The 19,228-nt window shown below is 39.4% G+C and overlaps 1 protein-coding gene and 1 pseudogene across 3 annotated transcripts in view; both read left to right on the top strand.

The window, feature by feature from the left end:
• Positions 1–19,228, top strand: part of DAB1 (DAB adaptor protein 1) — a 1,029,186-nt gene that overhangs the window by 662,798 nt on the left and 347,160 nt on the right. The gene's annotated exons all lie outside the window — the stretch shown is intronic.
• On the top strand, positions 13,676–13,791 carry LOC118606748 (annotated as a pseudogene).

Raw genomic sequence — 19,228 nt, 5'->3', positions numbered from 1 at the left:
ACCCCATTTTTCCTTGACGGCGGTGCGGGTGGACCGGACTGGGGGTGGGGGGTTCCAAGGCAAGCCGCTAAGCGAGGCTGAGGCTACTCAGATCCTGGGTAGCTACCCCCACCCTCCGGCCCCGCCAGACTGTACGTTTCACTCCCTGTAAACTGCACTCCACCCCCAACTGCATCACACAAGTCCTCATTGTTGGGGGTCTGCCTGGGCACTTCCGCTGGGGCTGGGAGAGTCTAAAGGAATGGGGTGGGGGTGGGGAGGCCGGGGGCGCTTGGCGGTAGCGGTCTGGCTCTCGCTGGATGCTCTGCGGTGGCGGGCGGAGCGGAGAGCGCCGCGGCGCGGGCATCTGGGCGCTCGTGCGTGTGTCGGCGAGGGTGGGGTGCGTGTCCGCGTGGCTCGGTGCCTGCGGGGGCGTTTGGATGCCGGCTCTCGCCTGGGCTTATCTCCTTAAAAAGAGGGGCGGGTGGAAAGCCTGAGGAAGCGAACGCGCCTTTTGCTGCCCCAGAGCTGGGCAGGCAGGAGGGTCCTCCGAGATGGATGCTGTAACGCAGCTTCTAGCGAGTCGCTGGGACCTGAGCGAGGATCCTCTGTCGCTTGTCCCTCTTTTCTGCTCCCCTCCTGCTGGCCCCTTTCAATGCACTTTCAAAATGTTGATGTTTTTTAATAAAGGCTTTGTGGGGGTTCCGCTGACACTTCATAACACTTAACATGTTTTCAAGTAATCATATAAAGGTAGCTTACATTCAGACCCCCTAATTATCCGGTTCACATTTGTACATTTATGTGCCAATTATAGGTGTTCGGGAAATCCATAACATTATAAACCATTCCCACCTCCTGAATTAGCACCTATTGTTTTTATTATCTCAATGATAAGTGATTCTGGATGAAACCCTGAATTGAACAGGATTGAAAATAAATGTGCGGGGTAGTGGGGGCGGGGAGAGGAGAGGTTGGCTGGAGTAGGAATGCTCCTCGCCCCTCACCCTCTTTCACTTTGTATCCTGACAAGGCTTGGTGACAGTTCTGGAATCTGAAAAGAATCAAAGATTTTTCTTGATTTCCTATTGCGAAGGGCGACCTAATCAAAGCTGTATAAAAGTCAACTTCTAAGCAATCAGAAATTGCTGATGTCCTTGATTGAAACCCTAGCATTCAAATAGAGTATTGAAGAACTCACAGACAAGGCTTTTGAAGCGCTATTGTTCTTTTCCTTACTCAGAGGCCCTCTTAAAGGTTTAGGAAGTTCAAAATGAGATGATTTGAAAGACTGGAATTGTAACTATTTGGCAACGCTGAGAGGATCGGCAGGGATGAGAGAAGAGGCCGAGGTGGGAAGTGCAAACGTGTTGTTACTATCTTCTTGGGAACTGTGCCGCTATCAAGTGGGAATTCATTTCTACACATCAAGTTGGCAATTAAAGCTCTTCCCAAAGCAGATTTAGAAAATGATTTTTAGTGGGGTAGGTTTTTTTTTTTTTTTTTTTTTGGTGGTTTGCTTAAGGTCTGAATAGGCATATCTGAAACATTTAATCATGTTCATTGTATTCAACAATAAAATCTGAATAAAAATTACTTATTGTTGATGAAGCTCATCTCTCAAGCTGTTTCACAGTATGTTTCATTTACATGGCACACCATTGTGTGAGGCTGCCAGGAAGAGATGGTATCACTTATTGTTCATTTTCTCCCAAAGCCAGAGAGGAATATGCTTCTTTACTCCTTTTTGCCCTCCAAAGTAATTTTTCTTAAACGGGTGGGTGTTTGGCTTGGTACCTGATAGTACCCATCTTAAACATAGCATTTGGTAGATTTCGGATGCCTGGAGCAACCCTGCAGGCAGATGAAGAATCTAATTGAGGCAGCATTTCATTCTGATAATTCACTCAAGTCAAACATTTTGTTTTTGCTGGGATTTAATTCTCCTCAAGCTAATAAAGCTAACAAAGCAAGAAAATCACAGTTTATGTCTTTTAGATGGCACTTTAAAAAATCGCATAAATTGAAGGCTGTTGTGAGGAACTTTAGATGTTATTTAGGGCTTATTGTGACAAAGAATGTTCACTAGTTAAGTGATTGGGGTAAATCACTCTCAGAACCCCAGTTTCATTGTTTGCAAAACAAGAACAATGTTATCTACCTTGTGGGTCTTTGAGCAATTTTATGGGGAAAAATATCTTATTGGATGCTTTGGCATGGAGCAGGATTTCAGGAGAATGGTAACTTTTAGTAACTGAGAGGAAACTGGAGTACAGAGAAAGTTGGTAACTGACCCAAGACCACACAGCAAGTAAAGTATAGAACTAGGATTTTATACAAGCATTCTGGTTCCAGGGTCTGTTCTATGTGTTATGCTGCCTCTGAGTGGGAAGGTGATCTCAGTTATCTCCCAGGAAGGTTGTAAAATTTAATGGGAAATAATGGAATAGTTAGAGTTCCTATAGGAGCAAAGTACAGATTGTTCACAATTTCATGTGCTAACAACACAAAATGGGTGTTTCTCTGTTGCCAACAGGGCATTGGGCTGATGGTAGATGCTTTGAACACTTATGACTTTGTGACAGGTATTGGTCAGTATCGATTCACATCTGTCTACTGTTAAAATATTCATTAATCAGGTATGAAGAGATTGCATTACTGCTCTTGTCTATTACCAGCTGTGGTAAGCATAGATTCTTAAAATCAAAATATGGTGTAACAGGTGGTAAGAAGTCTGGACTTGGGTGCTGGACTGCCTGGACTCAAACCTTAGCTCCCCCAGCCCTGCCAGCTTTGTGGTCTTGACCAACTTATCTAACCTCTCTGTGCTTCAATTTTCTTTGTGACAAAATAACAGTACTTGTCATATAAGATTGTTGTGAAGCGTATAGGACTTAACACAAACTGCTTAGAATAGTACCTAACATGTAATGTTACTTAGCTATTAATGCTACCCTTAAAATGAGAGAAAAATTTCCCGCCTTGATAATAAGAAGTTTTCTGTTTGCCATTAATATCTTGAGACTTAAGTATCTGTATGTGTGTTTCTTTGTTTTTGTTTTTGTTTTTGTTTTTGTTTTTGTTTGGCACTAACCACAAGGTTGAGGAGAAAAGATATATTACAACATTTCGGGCAAAGATTTTGTTTTATTTAGCTTACTGGAAATATTTCCTTGAATATTTTTTCCTGTTTGTGACAAGCATTGTGAAGCATACATAATGATAAAATCTCTATGCCATTGCACTTTTCAGCAATTATTTTTAGGGAAATAAAATGATTATTCAATTGATTGAATTCTAGAAGTAGATTAGTCAACTCTTCCAATCTACAAATTGGAAAGCAAACCAGGCTTGGGGAGATGCACAACTTTACAGCTGAGAGGCATTATCGGAATCCAGGATTTTTGGACTCTTTGTCCAGTGCGCCTTCCTTTGGACCAGATTGTCTCTTGTACTAGGACAGGGAAGTGACTTGAAAACAAAAATAAATCTTGGAGGTGAGGCAATATTTCCAGGTTAAGAGCAGGAGCCAGCCAGATATTCTGTAGTGAAAAAGGAGTGTCTAGTAGGAAAAGAAAACCCCAACTCTGGTAGTACATTTATATCCATAAAAACTAGCACTGAACTCAGTCTATGAAATGTGTATCAGGATATGAACCCATGTTAAGAAAACAAACAAACAGACATTAAACCAATGAATCACTTGAATACTTCCCTTAGGTTGGAGAGCAAATGATCAGGTTTCTTTTTCTGTGAGATGCTCTCTGTGTATTTCCTCCATTTAGTCCTCAGATGTGGAAAGGTTTTGGTTCAGGAATCACAAAACTCCTCTGGCTTCTATTTCATGAAATATGCAGCATATTCTATTGGAAAGAAATTGCCACCTTGCTTTTATTATTATTATTTTATTTTATTTGAACCTGACATACAACCAATCTACAGTGCCAGTGGGGGATTCTCATAAAGAGAAAAGAAAACAAATAAAATTCTGCTGAATAGAAGAACTCACAGCTAAAATGATAAAAGTTTCGTAGTGGTGAAAATGGGTTGTTTAGCTTAAGGGATCAAAATGAGAGGAAGGCCCTCTCTGACATGATAAGTTCAGAGTAAATCCAAGTCAGCTGTGTTGACTGCCTACAGTGAGTCTTGAAAAATTGCCAACCCTGCATGTTGGCTCTGAGCTTCATAGCAATTTCTGACTCTATAGGTCAGTCTCTCTGTTTCTTGACTGGACCCATTGCTTTATTGTCCATCAGTTAAGCTTTCCCTTCCTTTTTGTCTCTCCTTGTTTCTATCTCAGTGTTTGTCTCTCTCTCTCTCTCTCTTTTTTTTCAGTCTTTGTGTTTGTTTTCTTGTTAGTGTCACAATTGACAATAAAGACTGAATGAAAGGTTATGAATATATATTGAAAGTATCTGGGAAATTGAGGAAGCCAACTCTGGTTTATAGATAGACACCACTTCTATGTCCATTCGACACATATTTACTGAGCACCTACTTTATGTTTGGCTCTGTACTAGGCATTGTGAACAGTGGCAAGATGCAAAGGTGCTATCTCTGCCATCCAAGCTCCTGGCCTCATGCATAAGTAACTTCTGCAATGTGAGATGAGGTATAGAAAATATCAATATAGCACTGGAAGCTTCCAGAGGAGTAATTTATTCTACCTGGAGAGGAAAAAATGGGGAAGTCTTTACAAAAGAGGTTGCATTTCAACTGGAAGCTAAAGGTTGACCAGGAGTTTCTTAGGAGTTGAAGGCTCTCCAGAGTGAGAGAACTACATGGGCAAGGACAAGTGGGTGTGAAGATTCATCCTGGATTTGGGGACAGGCGTAGTTGGGTGTGGCTATAACATAGACTGTGTGGCTGAAGTGGATTATTTTATAGAGCATTTTACAAACTATGTTCCTGGGAACTCTAGGATCCCCCAAGATGGTTATGTGTATTTCAAAAGAAAGGCCATTGGAGAGAAAAAAGTTATGTGGTCAAAAATGTTTGGAAAGTACTAAGTTATATACCCTACTCTTAGTGAGACAGAGTGAGACATGGTATTTACTGACGTAGTAAAGCTTCAGATAAGTCCGGCAATGAAGAAGCTCATTTACCTCTTTAAGAATTTTACAAACTTATTTACTATAGAACCTTTGATTTCAAGGAGCCCCCTCAGTGTCTTATGAGATACATTAGGGAAAATATAGGTAATCTCTTATGTTTTTCAGGAAGACCAATTAATTCTATCATGAAAGTAATGTGTGTGATTTGAAACATAGTGTAGTATATTGAAGACATATGAAAAATATGAATAACAATACAGTAAAACAAACAAATAAACAACAACTCTGTACCTATCACTCAGCTTGAGAAATAAAGCCACACAATCGAAGGTCTTTTAGTAATCTCTTCCTGACCATGTATCTTTCCCTCCTGCTAAAGGTAACCATTAATCCTAAATTTAGTGTTTGTGATCCCATTTTGAAGACAGTTTTCAGAAGAACAAACTTAAAAAGAATTCCATTGAATTCCCATTCTGTTTCTAGCTTATCACTACTGAAAAAAGAAAAAAAATAGTATTCTGTTCAATAAAGGCATTTATAAGCTCTTTAGAGGAAGAGAGTGTGGCTTTTCCTTTTAACAACAGTGCCTGGAACATAGTAGATGCTCAATAAGTTTCTGCTGGATTAAATTGAATTATGTGTGTACAGTCTCATATGGTTCATTAAGTTCCTGTGGATAAAATGATTGGGGTTAATTGTTTTCCATTGACAATATTGAAATTCAGCAAGCTTGAAAACATATTTTTTGTTGTAGTTCTTTATTTTGTAATCAATTTGGAAACGAATAATAACAGTCATCTTGTGAAAGTCTTATATGTTTTCCCGACATCTTTTGGAATCATTAGCAATAACTGCTTATTTAAATCTATCCTATTAAAATAGTTGATTCAGTAGAGCTATTGAAAAACGATATATATAAATGCTTTAAATTGAAAAGGAAATCTATAAATTACAATGCTAATTAATCGCTCAGCACCTGGACACTAAATATTTTGAAGGTTTACAAGGGTTCTATCCACAGGATCTCTGAGAAGTACCTTACTGTCAGTAGCAGAATGTCACAGTTGGGCACCATCATGCCAACACAAGCATCTCTCTTGTTGTTTGCGAGGGACATCCTCTTGCAAAAGCCCATGTCCTCTAAAACATGTCATGTCTGGGTGACATTTTCCTTTTCTACTATCCTTGCCTCTCATATGTTACTGTGTACATGTCAACATGTAGAGTGAACATTAGAATACTGTGGAGGGATGCATGGTAAAGAGAATGAGAGAAGAAAACCTTACAGGATCACTGGGAGAGGCTTTTTGTACTAAATTATGGTTACACGGTAGATAGATTGATTAGTTTTTCCTGCAGGGTTTCAAGTTAATCATGATTGAGAATCTACCCTGTGGTTCTGCCTTTGATTTTGCCGGTACAGATTTCTCCTGGTAGTTTTCAGGAGGAAACTACCCAGCAGATAGCAGAATGAGAGTCAACTTTCAGTGTGAATAATCATAAACAGTGCAAACACTGCACAGAAGGTAAGGAAGAGAAATCATGCAGCGCTGTTCCCTTGCAATTGCCCAGTGCTGCCCATACGCTATGATGATGACATGTGCTAGTGCTAGTCTTGAATTGTGGGACACATTATTCTGAGCAGCATTATATGCATGCTCACAAAAGGTCTAAATATAAAACACAGCCATTCAAATATACTCTTAAACCAGAAATGCCAATAATCCAATAGTGGATGAAGTCAAAGATGGGCCAACCATACACTGAATCTGAGCTATGGTGTGTATTGTTAGAACATTGCTCCAATAAATGTAAAAAGGTTACTGTAATTTATTCCTCTGGGAAGCTGAATAGATTTATAGACCACATAGAAGTTGGATTCTTGCCAACCTTCTGTGATCTAACTTCTAAATTTTAATGTAGTTGAATGTATCAATCTTTTCTTTTATGGTTAGTACTTTTTATGTCTTGTTTCAAAAAAGCCTCTTTTAAATCTTGGTATCATAAAGATATTCTCCTTTTTCATCTTCTAAAAGCTTTATTGTTTTGCTTTTCAGATTTAGGTTCTGTACACCAGGTGGAGTGTGTTTGTGTGTGTTGTGAGGTAGAATTTATTCTAATTTTCTTCCATATGGGGGCAAAAATCATCTTGGCACTTCGGGTCAGTTTTTAGGCATATATTTTGTCCATTCTTTTGCCCAAATCACACTCATTTACTATTACAGTTTTATAATAAGCCTTGGTATTTGGCAGGACAATTCCCCTACAGTGGCCTTCTTCAAAAATATCTTGGCCTTTTATCTTCCATATACATTTGAAAATAATTTTTGAAGTTGCACAAAAATACTCTTCAGATTTGATTGGCATTACATTGAGTTTAAAGATTAATTCAGGAAAACAAACATCATTATGATATTGAATCTTTTTACCCCTAAATACGTCTCTCCATTTATTTAGTTCTTATTTAATGTCTTTTAATACAGATTGTAATTTTATTTATAAAGGTATGCACTCTTTTGTTAGATCTATTTCCAGGTACTTTAGATTTTTTAGTTGCTATTGTAGATGCTACCTTTAAAAATTATATTTCCTAATTCTATTTTAGTTTTTATCGTATTCCACCTGTATTTCTTATTCTGGATGGTGGGGGTTAGGAGTGGAGGAGAAAAACTGTTGCTTATTGAGTGCTTACAAAGCACTAGGTGCTTTACAAGCTCTCCTTTGATACCGAGAACACCTCAAGGAAAAGACTGTGGGTAGCTTAGCATCACTTTTGACCTGCTCACTGCCCTCCTTCGTAGACTGGCAGTGAAGGGGATGTCCTTTGTCCCATTGGGCCAGTGGGTGTGCAGTAGTGATGAATGAGGCTAGTGAGGGGGTGATCAATTCAAGTAGCAGCCAGTCACCTTGTGCAAATGGCGAAGTCTTTGGATGACATCTCTATCTTTCTCGTGGAGGGAAAGGCTGTGCACAGGATGGCACGGACCTCTTCTTAGGCACCCTGTCTAGCATTAGTAGCATGAGCCGGGGCGTGGGGGGCCAGATCTTACTCCAGACACCCTGGCCTGGCATTTCAGGCAGGCCATAGTCATCTGTCTGCCTGAGGGACAAATTTTGTCTGGTAGCTACAGTTTAGTTTAACTTTTTAGGCATTCCTCAGGTCACTGAATATTATTCTCACTTTCAAATGAGGAGCCACAGGTCTAGAGAAATGAAAGAGGTGTCCAAGTCATCAAACTGAGTTAGAATAGAGACCCAGGTCTCATTGTACCTGTATCAGTGTTCTTTCTACATCACCTTGTTGACTTAAAATCCTCAGGTATATTATGATGATACTATAGTGAAATACTAGAAGCACTTTTATTTAAGAAGGGACCATTATACATGGAAATTATAACTTTTATCTGTAAAACAGAGATAATGGGAGAGATGTCTGACTATGGCCCTTGTGGTTATTATCGCTTTCCAAATGCATGTGGTTACTTCCTCTCCACCCCCACTCTGACCCCCAATTCCTTAGGCCATTAATTGTTCTTAAGCCCATTCCCATTCATTTATTCTCATTCAAATAATATTTATTCTTTAGAATGTAGGGCAGATATTCATTTCTTTGCGAAATACCGCTATGACACCAGAATTGATACAATTTCAAATTCCTCTTCTCCCCTTGCCAAGTGCTATGCTTCTGTCCCTCTCTTCTCACATCCTGTCATCAACATATGTTTCATTGTATTTTCTGGAATGAAAATAATACATACTGTACTAGTTAAGTTAATATAAAGGGATCTCTCATAGAAAGCAAGATTAAGGGAAAGAAAAGCTGATCTGATCACTTGGTTAATTTGATAGCACTATATATTTTGTCTTTGCTCTGTATGTGGGTTCATAGGAGTGGGGTCAAATATTCTGTATGTATTTGGTGGCTCCACGTGTGTCAGACAATAGTCTTGCTCCGTTGTTTGAGTAGCTGTAAATCAACATGTCTGAGAGGAAGAGGGTTGAATGCTGTACTAACATAGCCCTCTTTTAAAAAACATTATATGAAGACCATTTGATGTGGGCTCAATTTAAGTTTGCTGCTTCCCTCTGTCTGCCTTTCCTGGGCATGTGTATCTTTCTCAGGCTTCTTGAGCCCCAGTCTCTATTAAAAAACCACACTTCATTATGCCTTCAATTGTTCTGTTCCACATCTGTTAACTGTGGAGTCCTTTAAAGATTGAGAGTGCCTCTAGGGCATTGTCAACTTGTCCTTCATGCCCCATGTGCTTGCTTTTTGAGGATGTTTGTCTTAAATACTTGCTACCTTTAGTTTTTAAAGTCTTCAATAGTTCCTTTGCAGTGGAGGCAAAAATGTCCCTATAGTGACATTTTGAGTCTGTGAAAAAACAAGTGCTTTCTCTTATAATTTAGAATATTTCCTTTTGAAAAAATGGTTTTAGATCCTTTTATTCCCAAACTGTGCCTTTTCTGTCTTTCTGTCTTGTCCTCCCTCCCTCTCATACTTTCCTTCCCTTCCCTTTCCCTTCCTCTTCCTTCCTTCCTTTCTTCCTTTCTTCCTTCCTTCCTTCCTTCCTTCCTTCCTTCCTTCCTTCCTTCCTTCCTTCTCTCTTCTAGTTTTAGCAAATCAAATCAACAACAACAAATCTCCTCAGCCTAATGGTTTATTGCATGATTTTACAATTACTAGAATATACTGTATCCCTCTCTTTCTCACATATATCATTTCGGTAAAGGAGGAAGTATCTGGGGAGAAGTTGGGAGGTGGGCTTTGTGGTTCTTGTCAAATCCCATAGCAACACAAGTATTTTACATGGGTAATTGTTCAGTTGGTGGATTATCTGCAGCTGGTTTAAAATTCAGCTTAAAGATGAAACTATTCCAACCAGTATGTATCAGGGGTAAAGAGTGCCTCTCCCTGCTCTCCCCGAGCACACACCCAAATCTGCACTTGACTCCCAAGCAGAAATGGATAATTTTAATAATATACAGTGTATCGGTGAGATTATAATTTTAATAATATACACTGTATCAGTGAGAGTATAGTCAAGAGACATGTACCAGGAATTAAATACAAGAAACTAGTTGCGAGGTGTTGGAAGAGCTGAAAGTGTGACAGTGAAGCAAAGGACCAAGACTAGTGCACCTGTTTCTAGGTCTGCAGGCACTAAGGGAAGGTATGGTGTTATCAGAGCCAAGAGTCAGGGCTGCCGGAAGCATAGTGGAAGCCGCGTGGTGGGAGCAGGTACCACAAAGGGATGGACTGGAACCGTGGGGGAGTCTCGGCCAGTTCTGGGGATGTCACCTTGAAGCAGAAAGAGGGAGAAAGGGAGAGAGAGGGCCTAGCTTGTCCCCCTTCTTTCCTGTCTCCTGCCTGACTTTCCCATTTGTTCCCATTAAGCAAATCTAACTGGAAGTCACTGGCCAGGGAGCCTGGGAAATGTAGTTGGAATCAGGCTTCTGCTACACTCAACAGAGCAGAGGAAGGGGCCCGGAGTCCAAGGACTAGTTCATATGCTGGGAGAATAAATCTCTTACAGAAGAGCTTGTTAATATTGTAGAGCTACAGGAAAACAGTGAAGTGAAACACTAATCCTTCTCCCCTCCCCCACCAACCCCACCCCATCTCCTTTGCAGAAAGTTGAGAGTGACTCTGCTGGCAGCTGAATATCTTGCCAGGGTGAGATGTTCTAGTTTCAGGTGCCCTGTTAAGAAGGACCAAACAGTCCCTTTTCTGCAATCCCAAAATCCAAAAGGCTCTGAAAACTCCGTTAAAAAAGATGGCAAATCCTGACCTGACCTAAGGCTACTTATAATCTTTATGAATCTCTCTGAATATGAATAGTTATTATACATATGGCTTGAGAAGCATTAATGAATTTTGAGAAGCATTAATGATTGCAGGGCACCACCTCAAACCCTGGGAAGGTATATTATAAATGAAAGTTAAGTATATGTCATAGGACATACTGCCTTTCTAAAATGCAAAGTAAAATCTGTGTTCTTAACACATGAGACCCAGGATATTTGAATAAGTTATTGCGAACCTCTGTTCTAACATGACAGAGGGAGAGCGGATGGAAACGTGGCCCTATAAACATGGAGTTGTAAGGCAGTGTTTATATAGTAAATACCATGGCCTCTTTGTAGTAATGAAATGCCAGGCTGGATTGGCCCCTGTTGCCTGGCAGGAGAGGCCCCTCATTCTGTGGATCAGGAGACTCTGATTGGGTCAAAGTCCTGGCACACATTTCACAGGGGCACCAAGGGGTTTATAGAGGAGCTGGAACCAATTATTTCCCCTTTGCAGTAGATGACATTTTAGGTTTGATTCTTTAGTTATGTTCAAACATTTAAATAGTCCACATTTATATGGAATAAAGGAAGCCAGCAGGTGAATAGATAGGTAAATGTACACTAGCTGCAGCAGTCTTATATTTGTGTAGCATTTTGTTCATGTCTGTATAGGTATTCTGATATTTTCTCCTTTGATCTTCAGAACAGCCCTATCAGACAGACAGGATGGGCATTACTGTTCCCATTTTATAGATGGTCAAACCAAGCTTGGCCAATAACTAGCTCTGTAGCCATGGGCAGGACCCTAAACTCTAGGAGCCTCAGGTAGAAAAATGAATTCTAATGGGGTCATTTTGTAAATCTAAAGAAGTAACTCCTGCAACACAGTTAAAACTGTGCCCAGTGCATATTGACATGGCACAAATGGTAGTTCCTTTCTCCCTCACCCACCTCCCTTCCCAACCTTCAGACAAGTGCAGTAGATTGCACAGGCACACAGCTACTTTCCTTGAAATAAAGAGAAGTCAAGAGTTGAATAATGACAGACCTCGCTTTTTGTCATTTTTTTTTTTCAGCTTTGAGAGGATGATCTTGAACTAATGCCACCCTGTGCTAATTTTCTCTTTCTTCCTTCAGAAGTTGGGTCATAGTTTGCTGTGACCTTGGTGGCCCCTATTGTCTTCACAGGTCATGATACAGTTTGATATTTTGTTTACTCCATATCTGACTGGACAGGAAACAGCCACCACCACGGACACAGTTTGCTGCAGCAAGCAACTTTATTTCTTCTCAGCACAGATGGGATTGGTTTATCATAATTCACTTTAGATGTGAATAATAAAATATTTTTTTTCTGAATGTTTTGCAAGATTAATAAAGCTGTATTCTTAGGGAAAGTTTATTAATCCATAACTTATAGAAAACTCCAGAGGAAGACAACATGAGATATGTTCTGTAGGTGAAGATATCAGGCATGCCACCACCAAAATTGAATTATGCATAAATTATTCAGCTAACTATCTTCTAGGTGCACTACAGATTGCCGATATGATGGCGACTTTGTGTTGGACATGATCTAAACAAGCAGTTGTTTGATTTTATTTTTAAATTGCGAGGGTGTGAACGTGTAGGTGGCCACGTGTAGAATAATCATGGTGGTCAGGATGCTGAGCCTCTCCATCTCCTTGGCTGCACTTCAGCTATGTCATACACAGAGGCAGGTATGAGACCCCTGGCTCCTTGTCGTAAAGGCGCGTGTACTGGGTTTCCGCTATCTGTCAAATGGAGACGGTGTTGCTGGTGGCAATGATGGTAGTAATGATGAGGATGATGGTGATAGTGATGAGGAGGATAATGGTACCTCTGTGTCCATTACAAGGACTGATTTATGGGAAAGGACTTTGTGCTCTATCACTTCATCCATTCACTCAGTATTTATTGAGCCCCTGCAGGATACTGGCACAATGGTGGGCTTCATGGATATAGCCATAAACAAGACAAAGGCTCTCTCCTTAAGATCCAGGATTGTCTGAGAAGCACAAATAAACAGATAAAAATGTGGCGGCTTAGTATGACCAAAAAAATATTAGCTGAGGAAAAAAATAAGACAGACGGATAAATTTTGCCAAGATTGGGAAGGGCCAGCATCTAAGTTGAATTTTTTGAAGGTGACTTAGTATTTGCTGGTGAATGTTTTGTGTAATAAATATGTTCTGGGTACTGTGGTGGGCTTACAGGGTGAGCATGACAGGAGCTATAGTTGATCCTATACTGTGTACAGTCTACTGTGTAAGACACAAAATCAAGGTATGACAGAGGGACATCAGGGGATCACAATAAAAGTACAGATGGGCACTTCAGCATATGGGGAGCCCTAAGTAAGTTGCCGTAAATGGATTACTAAGTGGCGGGGTGGTAGGAGCCAGGAAAGTGAGGCTGAGGAGGTAAGCAGGGCCAGTTCATGGAGCATCTTGTCACCAAGTGTTAGCCCTGAGATCATGGTTGGGTGAAATAGCCTTTTCTTTGTGTCATTTTTGCAATTCCTTCAACTCTCTCCTGGGGTCAAAGAGCAGTCTAGGGAGAAATATGGTTTTAATTATTTAGGGGAAATGAGAATGTGTGTGTGTCAGGTGTGGTATATTTTTAACGGTCTTTCAGGTGTCTCCTATTATAAGAACTGCAAGCTCGGGTGCCTACAAGGGCCATGCAGTTGACATTGGTGGGTAGAACGGCCTGGGGGACTGGTTGGGGAGTACTGAGTAAACCACTACTCAGCTCTGACCAATGGGTGCAATAAGGGACTGCTAGACGAAAGTAGCCAGGTCTTTAGCTTTTTCAAAAAAAGCTGGATCTACAGCTATACTACCGTGAACACGCCTGATCCCATCTGATCTCGGAAGCTAAGCAGGGTTGGGCCTGGTTAGTACTTGGATGGGACATCTAGGAAGACCAGGCGCTGTAGGCATAAGAAAAAAAGCTAGAAATATTATTATTATTTTTTTTAATATGAAAGCCCTCTGTTTAAAAATTTGGCATTAAATCTGTTAAAACAGACAAAAAAACATTTGTAGGCCAAAGAAAACTGGCCTGCGGGCTGTTTTTACCTCATGAACCACCCATTGGTGAATTCTGGCCTATTCTTTATAATTAGTACATTATGACTACATAAATCTCCCTCAAGTGGAAGTTTAGTTAATATATCAAGGAGTAAATTGGGCCATTTTTGGTAAAGGAAAATTTCCACAAGACAGTAGAATGGTAGAAATTGGTCCTCATTTATTTCTGTGTGTTTCCTCAATTACTTTGTTTGTTGTTCTTGATCAAACGCTTCTGATACAGGGTAAAACTACAGTAAGACCAGTGTCCATGGCAGTTCTGGTGTGTTCTTAGCAGTTTGCTGCGTGGCACTGAAGTTTGTATCTAAGTCGACAGCTGCCTTAATAAAGCTTGTTATGTACTGCGACCAAGGCGAATCCCTGTAGTGAATCAAATGAGTAGTTTTAGGGTCTGTAGATGACAGTGTTCTGTGGCTTCCTCATTTAGGGTTGAGACTCCCAGCCACTAAAATATGCACATTTCAAACCAGAGTAAGAAGATGAGCAACTTAGTAGTTACCGTGGAATTGAGCAAATGTCATAAATATTTATTTATCTTTTTCATAGCTGGCATAAAAATGTTAGGATATAAAAAAGTTGTTCACTATAAAGACAACAGAAAATTCATTGGCTCTACTTCTCCGGAATGTGTGTGTCTCTTTGGGTTTTCATTAGCGTCTAGCAATATACTTCAAGAAATTAAATTTGAACAGAAGCTGCAGCAGAGTATGCAAGCCCCTAGTGTTCATAATTAACCCTTTTCAGCAAAGATCCATCGCATATGGCAGTCGTCTTTGAACCATACAGTGGTTATACTTAAATTTAATGAATTTCTCTTTTAGAATTATTTTCTTGAGAAATAATCTTTTGTCTGTTGGCGTTGGAAAATAAAAGTATACAGGAAAAAAGTCACTTATAATATTTCTGCTCAGAGGCAATCACTGTTAATGTTTTGAGTCACAGAGATAAAGAGGCTAGTGTTCGAAGTCAGACCAATATGGGTTTCAGTTTAGGCGCCTCCTTTTATTTAACCTTGGCAAGTCTTATTTTTCTCATCTGTGAAGTTGAAATAAAGATATTATTTATTTTATTTTACATTTTGATTTTAAATCAGATCATGCATATTAAGCAGTTAGCACATGGCACAAAGGAAAGATTTTAAAAAATTAGCTGTTATTATCATTTTTTTCTATTCCTTTTGCTATAAATATTTAACTCGGGTTTCTATTGTCAATGCACTATTTTTTTTTCTTTTGTAAAAAAATACCCCTCACATTGTTCTCCTATCTCTATAAAAATATTCTCTAAACATTCTTTTTAACAGTTATATAATATTTCTTTATATGACTTTATCATTTAATTCTTTATCATATATTTAAGTTGTTGTTCATTCTTTTGTATTATAAACAATTCTTTGATGAATATCTTTATAATCTTTTGGGGCAGCTTGATCTTCTGGTTAGTATAGTGACTACATCCCACACTTGGAATGGACAGAATTACTGCCTGCAATCTCCATTGAAACTTTTGACAATGATGGAAATGATCTGTATCTGCACTGTCCAATATAGCAGCCACTAGCCACACATGTCTATTGAGCATTTGAAATGTAGTTAGTGTGACTGATAAACTCAACTTAAAAAAAAAAACAAACCATGATTTAATTTTAGTTCAAATAACCCCATGTAGCTAGCAGCTACTATATTGGACAACATGGGCTTATACTGGTCTGGGTCAAAGAATGGAGTGGACTTAGGCTAGGATTTTGTTTTTCATGTAGACATATCCATAGAACATTCAGCTTTGTTTTTGTGCCTTTTCTTTTACTATATGGTATGCAATTTCAAGATATTATATTTCCCCTTTGTATATATACATTCTTTTTATTTTGATGGAGGGTTGGTACAGGGTGTCTCACATGCCTGCTACTCTGTGAGGTTAGAAGTCTGAATTTAAAATGTTGACTATGTGAGGACTCTTCAGGTTGTCAATAACAAAAAATCTAGCTTAGTATGACTTCTGTCTAAAAGGAAATTTCTTGGCTCATATGACCAAGTCAAGGTGTGGTCTGGCTGCAGAAATGGTCACAGCTCAGCCAGCCTTGTTTCTACCCCCCAGCTTTACTTTTTTTGTACTGGCGTTGTCAGAAAGCTCTCCCAAAACAGTGGCAAAGATGACTACAAACAAGACAAGATTATATCCTACTAGCTCAGCAACTTGGCACAGGGGGAGAGGGCATTTTCCCTGATAGATCCACAGGCATAGGGCTGGCTCTCAGTGGACTTATTCTCATTCCTGAGTCAGTCACTGTGGTCAAGGTTAGGGCTATAGAATATCTGCCCATTGGCCATCTATAGGGCCACAGGGTGAGGTCAGCCCCACCAAACTACATGGGCTAAAACTAGGATAAGAAGATGAACCAAAAATGAAAATTAGAGTGGGAAATGCATATTTGGCAGGCAGGCACATGCTACACAATTGTTGTTCACTGCACTGTATCTTTGAAGCATTTTTAGTTCCCCCAATTCTCAGGAGGAGGAGAGAGATTTTCTGTCCTGTGAACTGCTATCAATTTACATAGCAGACTTCTGTCATTTAATGGGACCATTCCCTTATCCAGAGCAGGGTCCTGAGACGTGTCTTCCAATTATGAAAACATTGGGATGTTTGGATTCTGTCTGGTCTTTCTCTGTCTGTGTTTGTGACAGTATACTCAGAGCTAATGCCTCCTCTCTAGAAAGTAGTTAACTATACCCCAGAGAGTTAACAAGGTTAAGTAAATCAATGTGTCTATTGTGATTATTTTTATATATGAATAAGGCAAAAGATACATTGTCTAAGTGCCTTCTTAGAAGTATCTGAATCAAAACTGATGGGATTTACATGTCAGGCTCCAGATAATCTAGGAATCCGGTAGAGAATGGGTACTTCAGTCCACAGTCAGTGTATTGCAGCAATATCTTGGGACTTATGAGTGTAATTAAACCATCCCTATTAGTAATTACAAAACGGGACTCACTGCCCTTAAAGGTGAGTGTAACATATCAGATCTTCATAAAAGCCTCAAGCTATTTCATCAGCAAAGTCCATGTAGGAAATATTTTATTAATATTTCAATTTCTGATTCAGCTCTTTGTGTAATAAAATATGGTGACTAAAACAGTTTCCTTTTGACTGTCCTCGCTCAACCTAAGAGAGGTTGAAGTTTTGTAGCACTATTTATGCCAATTTTCCTTTAAACTCTCTAGTATAAAGCATATCGGCAAATTAATATTCCCTGACTCTAAGATGAGATTGACCTCATAGGTATAAGTTCATTTCTTGTCCTAACATTTACTGTACCGTGAAATAAGGGATCTTTTCTTTATCTAGCTATATATTTTTAGCTTCATTTTCATTGTGGCAGGAGTAGTAGTAGGGATCTCAATCCAGTTACTGTATCCTCTCGATATATTATCAACTTTTAACTAGTCAGTCATTATTGCATAAGGATGCAAGCTATGCCATGAATGCAGTTCACTTCTTAGTTCTCTTTTATTCCAGCTTGAAGCTCTCTATATTTAAAAGTGACTGCAAATATTGAGCTCAGTCTTAGTGAAACTCTGAGGTCACCTCTGCTGAGTCACCTGTGCTGAATTGAGTTACCTGTGTACACATAAAAGAAGTAAAGCATTGATGGACTGCGTAGCAGGGAGCCCTAGAATGTGGTAGAATATATGGGTTCTATTATCAGGTCAGTTAGAAGATCTGTGTACCGTTGAGCTACTTACTTAACTTCTCTGGACCTAAATATTCTCAACTGAGAAAGAAGGGTTTGGATGAATGCTCTCTGAGATCCCTGCCTACTGTAACCCTCTGATTTTATGTACACTGTTATTTTGTTCATCTACGGTAATACCTAATGACTAGTTATACAGCGTAGTTCAGAGTCACACACACATAATCTCCCATCTCTCTTGAAAGCATTCCCAGATTTCCTCAAGGTAGGTTCTGTCCTTCTCTTTCTTACTGTACTTTTTACAAATGATATTATTTATCAGAGTGGGAGTTTTTATGTCTTTTCTTCCCTACAAGGCTGTGAATTCCTTGAGGACAGGTGTCTTTTCTTATATATCTTTCCATATATGAAAAGCATTTTGCAGTGAAACACTCAATAAATATTTGGCAACCATTTTTTAGAGATCTTAAAGGGAAAAACGTAAACAAATACAGACACAAATATATCTGAAAAGGGATGCCTGTATAGTTGTGGTGAAATTGCTTTGGTGGATACACCATGTAAAGTTAACTCGATAGTTTCTCAAGGAGATTTCATTTTAATGTATATGAAATGCCAAATTTCTGCAGTTGAGTGGAGGTAAATCCTTTCATGCACATAATGGAATCCTTTTATACATTTCCGATTATTCAGCACCTTATGGTAGGGCCATGCTATGTTACTTCCTATCATGTCAAAATATGCCCTTTTGATGGAAAGGTCATTTCAGTGCTTTTAAGAAAGAAAAACGAGCTCCTACCATCCTCACTGGTGTTTTGATGTTTTGATATTTTGAGATTGTTTTTGCATGGACTCTGGGAGAGCTAGTCCGCAAAGCAAGACAATGTGAATACATCTCTCCAAATCAATGAGAATTGTGCTGTCCTCTAGAAAATTAGGTTTGAGTCTCATCAATGTCAGTGCCTGAGACTGAATAAACCCTGTTTCATGATTGCACTGCGTATGAATTGTGTAATGTGTCTAGATGGGCACATGCTATGATTGCTTCTCTTTCCTCTGCATTACTAAATGGCAGTGTGGTGGATTCATGTAAGGTTTGTCTCAAATAAACAGCCTGGGCTACATGAGTTAATTTAGGGCCTGCACTTGGGAAGTTTCCATGGACCAATCAATGTAAGATGTTACTGTTAACTAGAAACAATGGGAAAAAAAAAACTTTTTGTGGCTTTTCTTTTTTGAAAACTCATATTGGCATGAGGTACTTAAATAATCTTGCTTCATACAGTGTCATGTGTAGGTTCACCGTGTAATTGTGGAAAGAACCTCCAGCTTGGTCCTTCCAGCTGGGGAGTTCATGGTCAGGTTGGGTAACCTTTGATAACCTTTGTTCATTCAACCACTTGAAGTAAGTGCCTACTGTGTGCCAAGTACAGGGATTGGGGGTGACAGAGATGGTGGTTGGAGTGTTTAGATTGAACACTTTCACAGACAGAAAGCCTCTTGTTTTTTCATTCTCTCCATCTCACATGTTAAAAATGAACCTGAAAAATAAGTGCTCCGGTACTAATGCACTGTTCGTTTCTCTCACA

Source organism: Rousettus aegyptiacus, unplaced genomic scaffold (genome assembly GCF_014176215.1).
Source record: "Rousettus aegyptiacus isolate mRouAeg1 unplaced genomic scaffold, mRouAeg1.p scaffold_m13_p_1, whole genome shotgun sequence".
Lineage (NCBI taxonomy): Eukaryota > Metazoa > Chordata > Mammalia > Chiroptera > Pteropodidae > Rousettus > Rousettus aegyptiacus.
The sequence above is the reverse complement of the archived record's forward strand: the minus strand, read 5'-3'. Positions and strand labels throughout refer to the sequence as shown.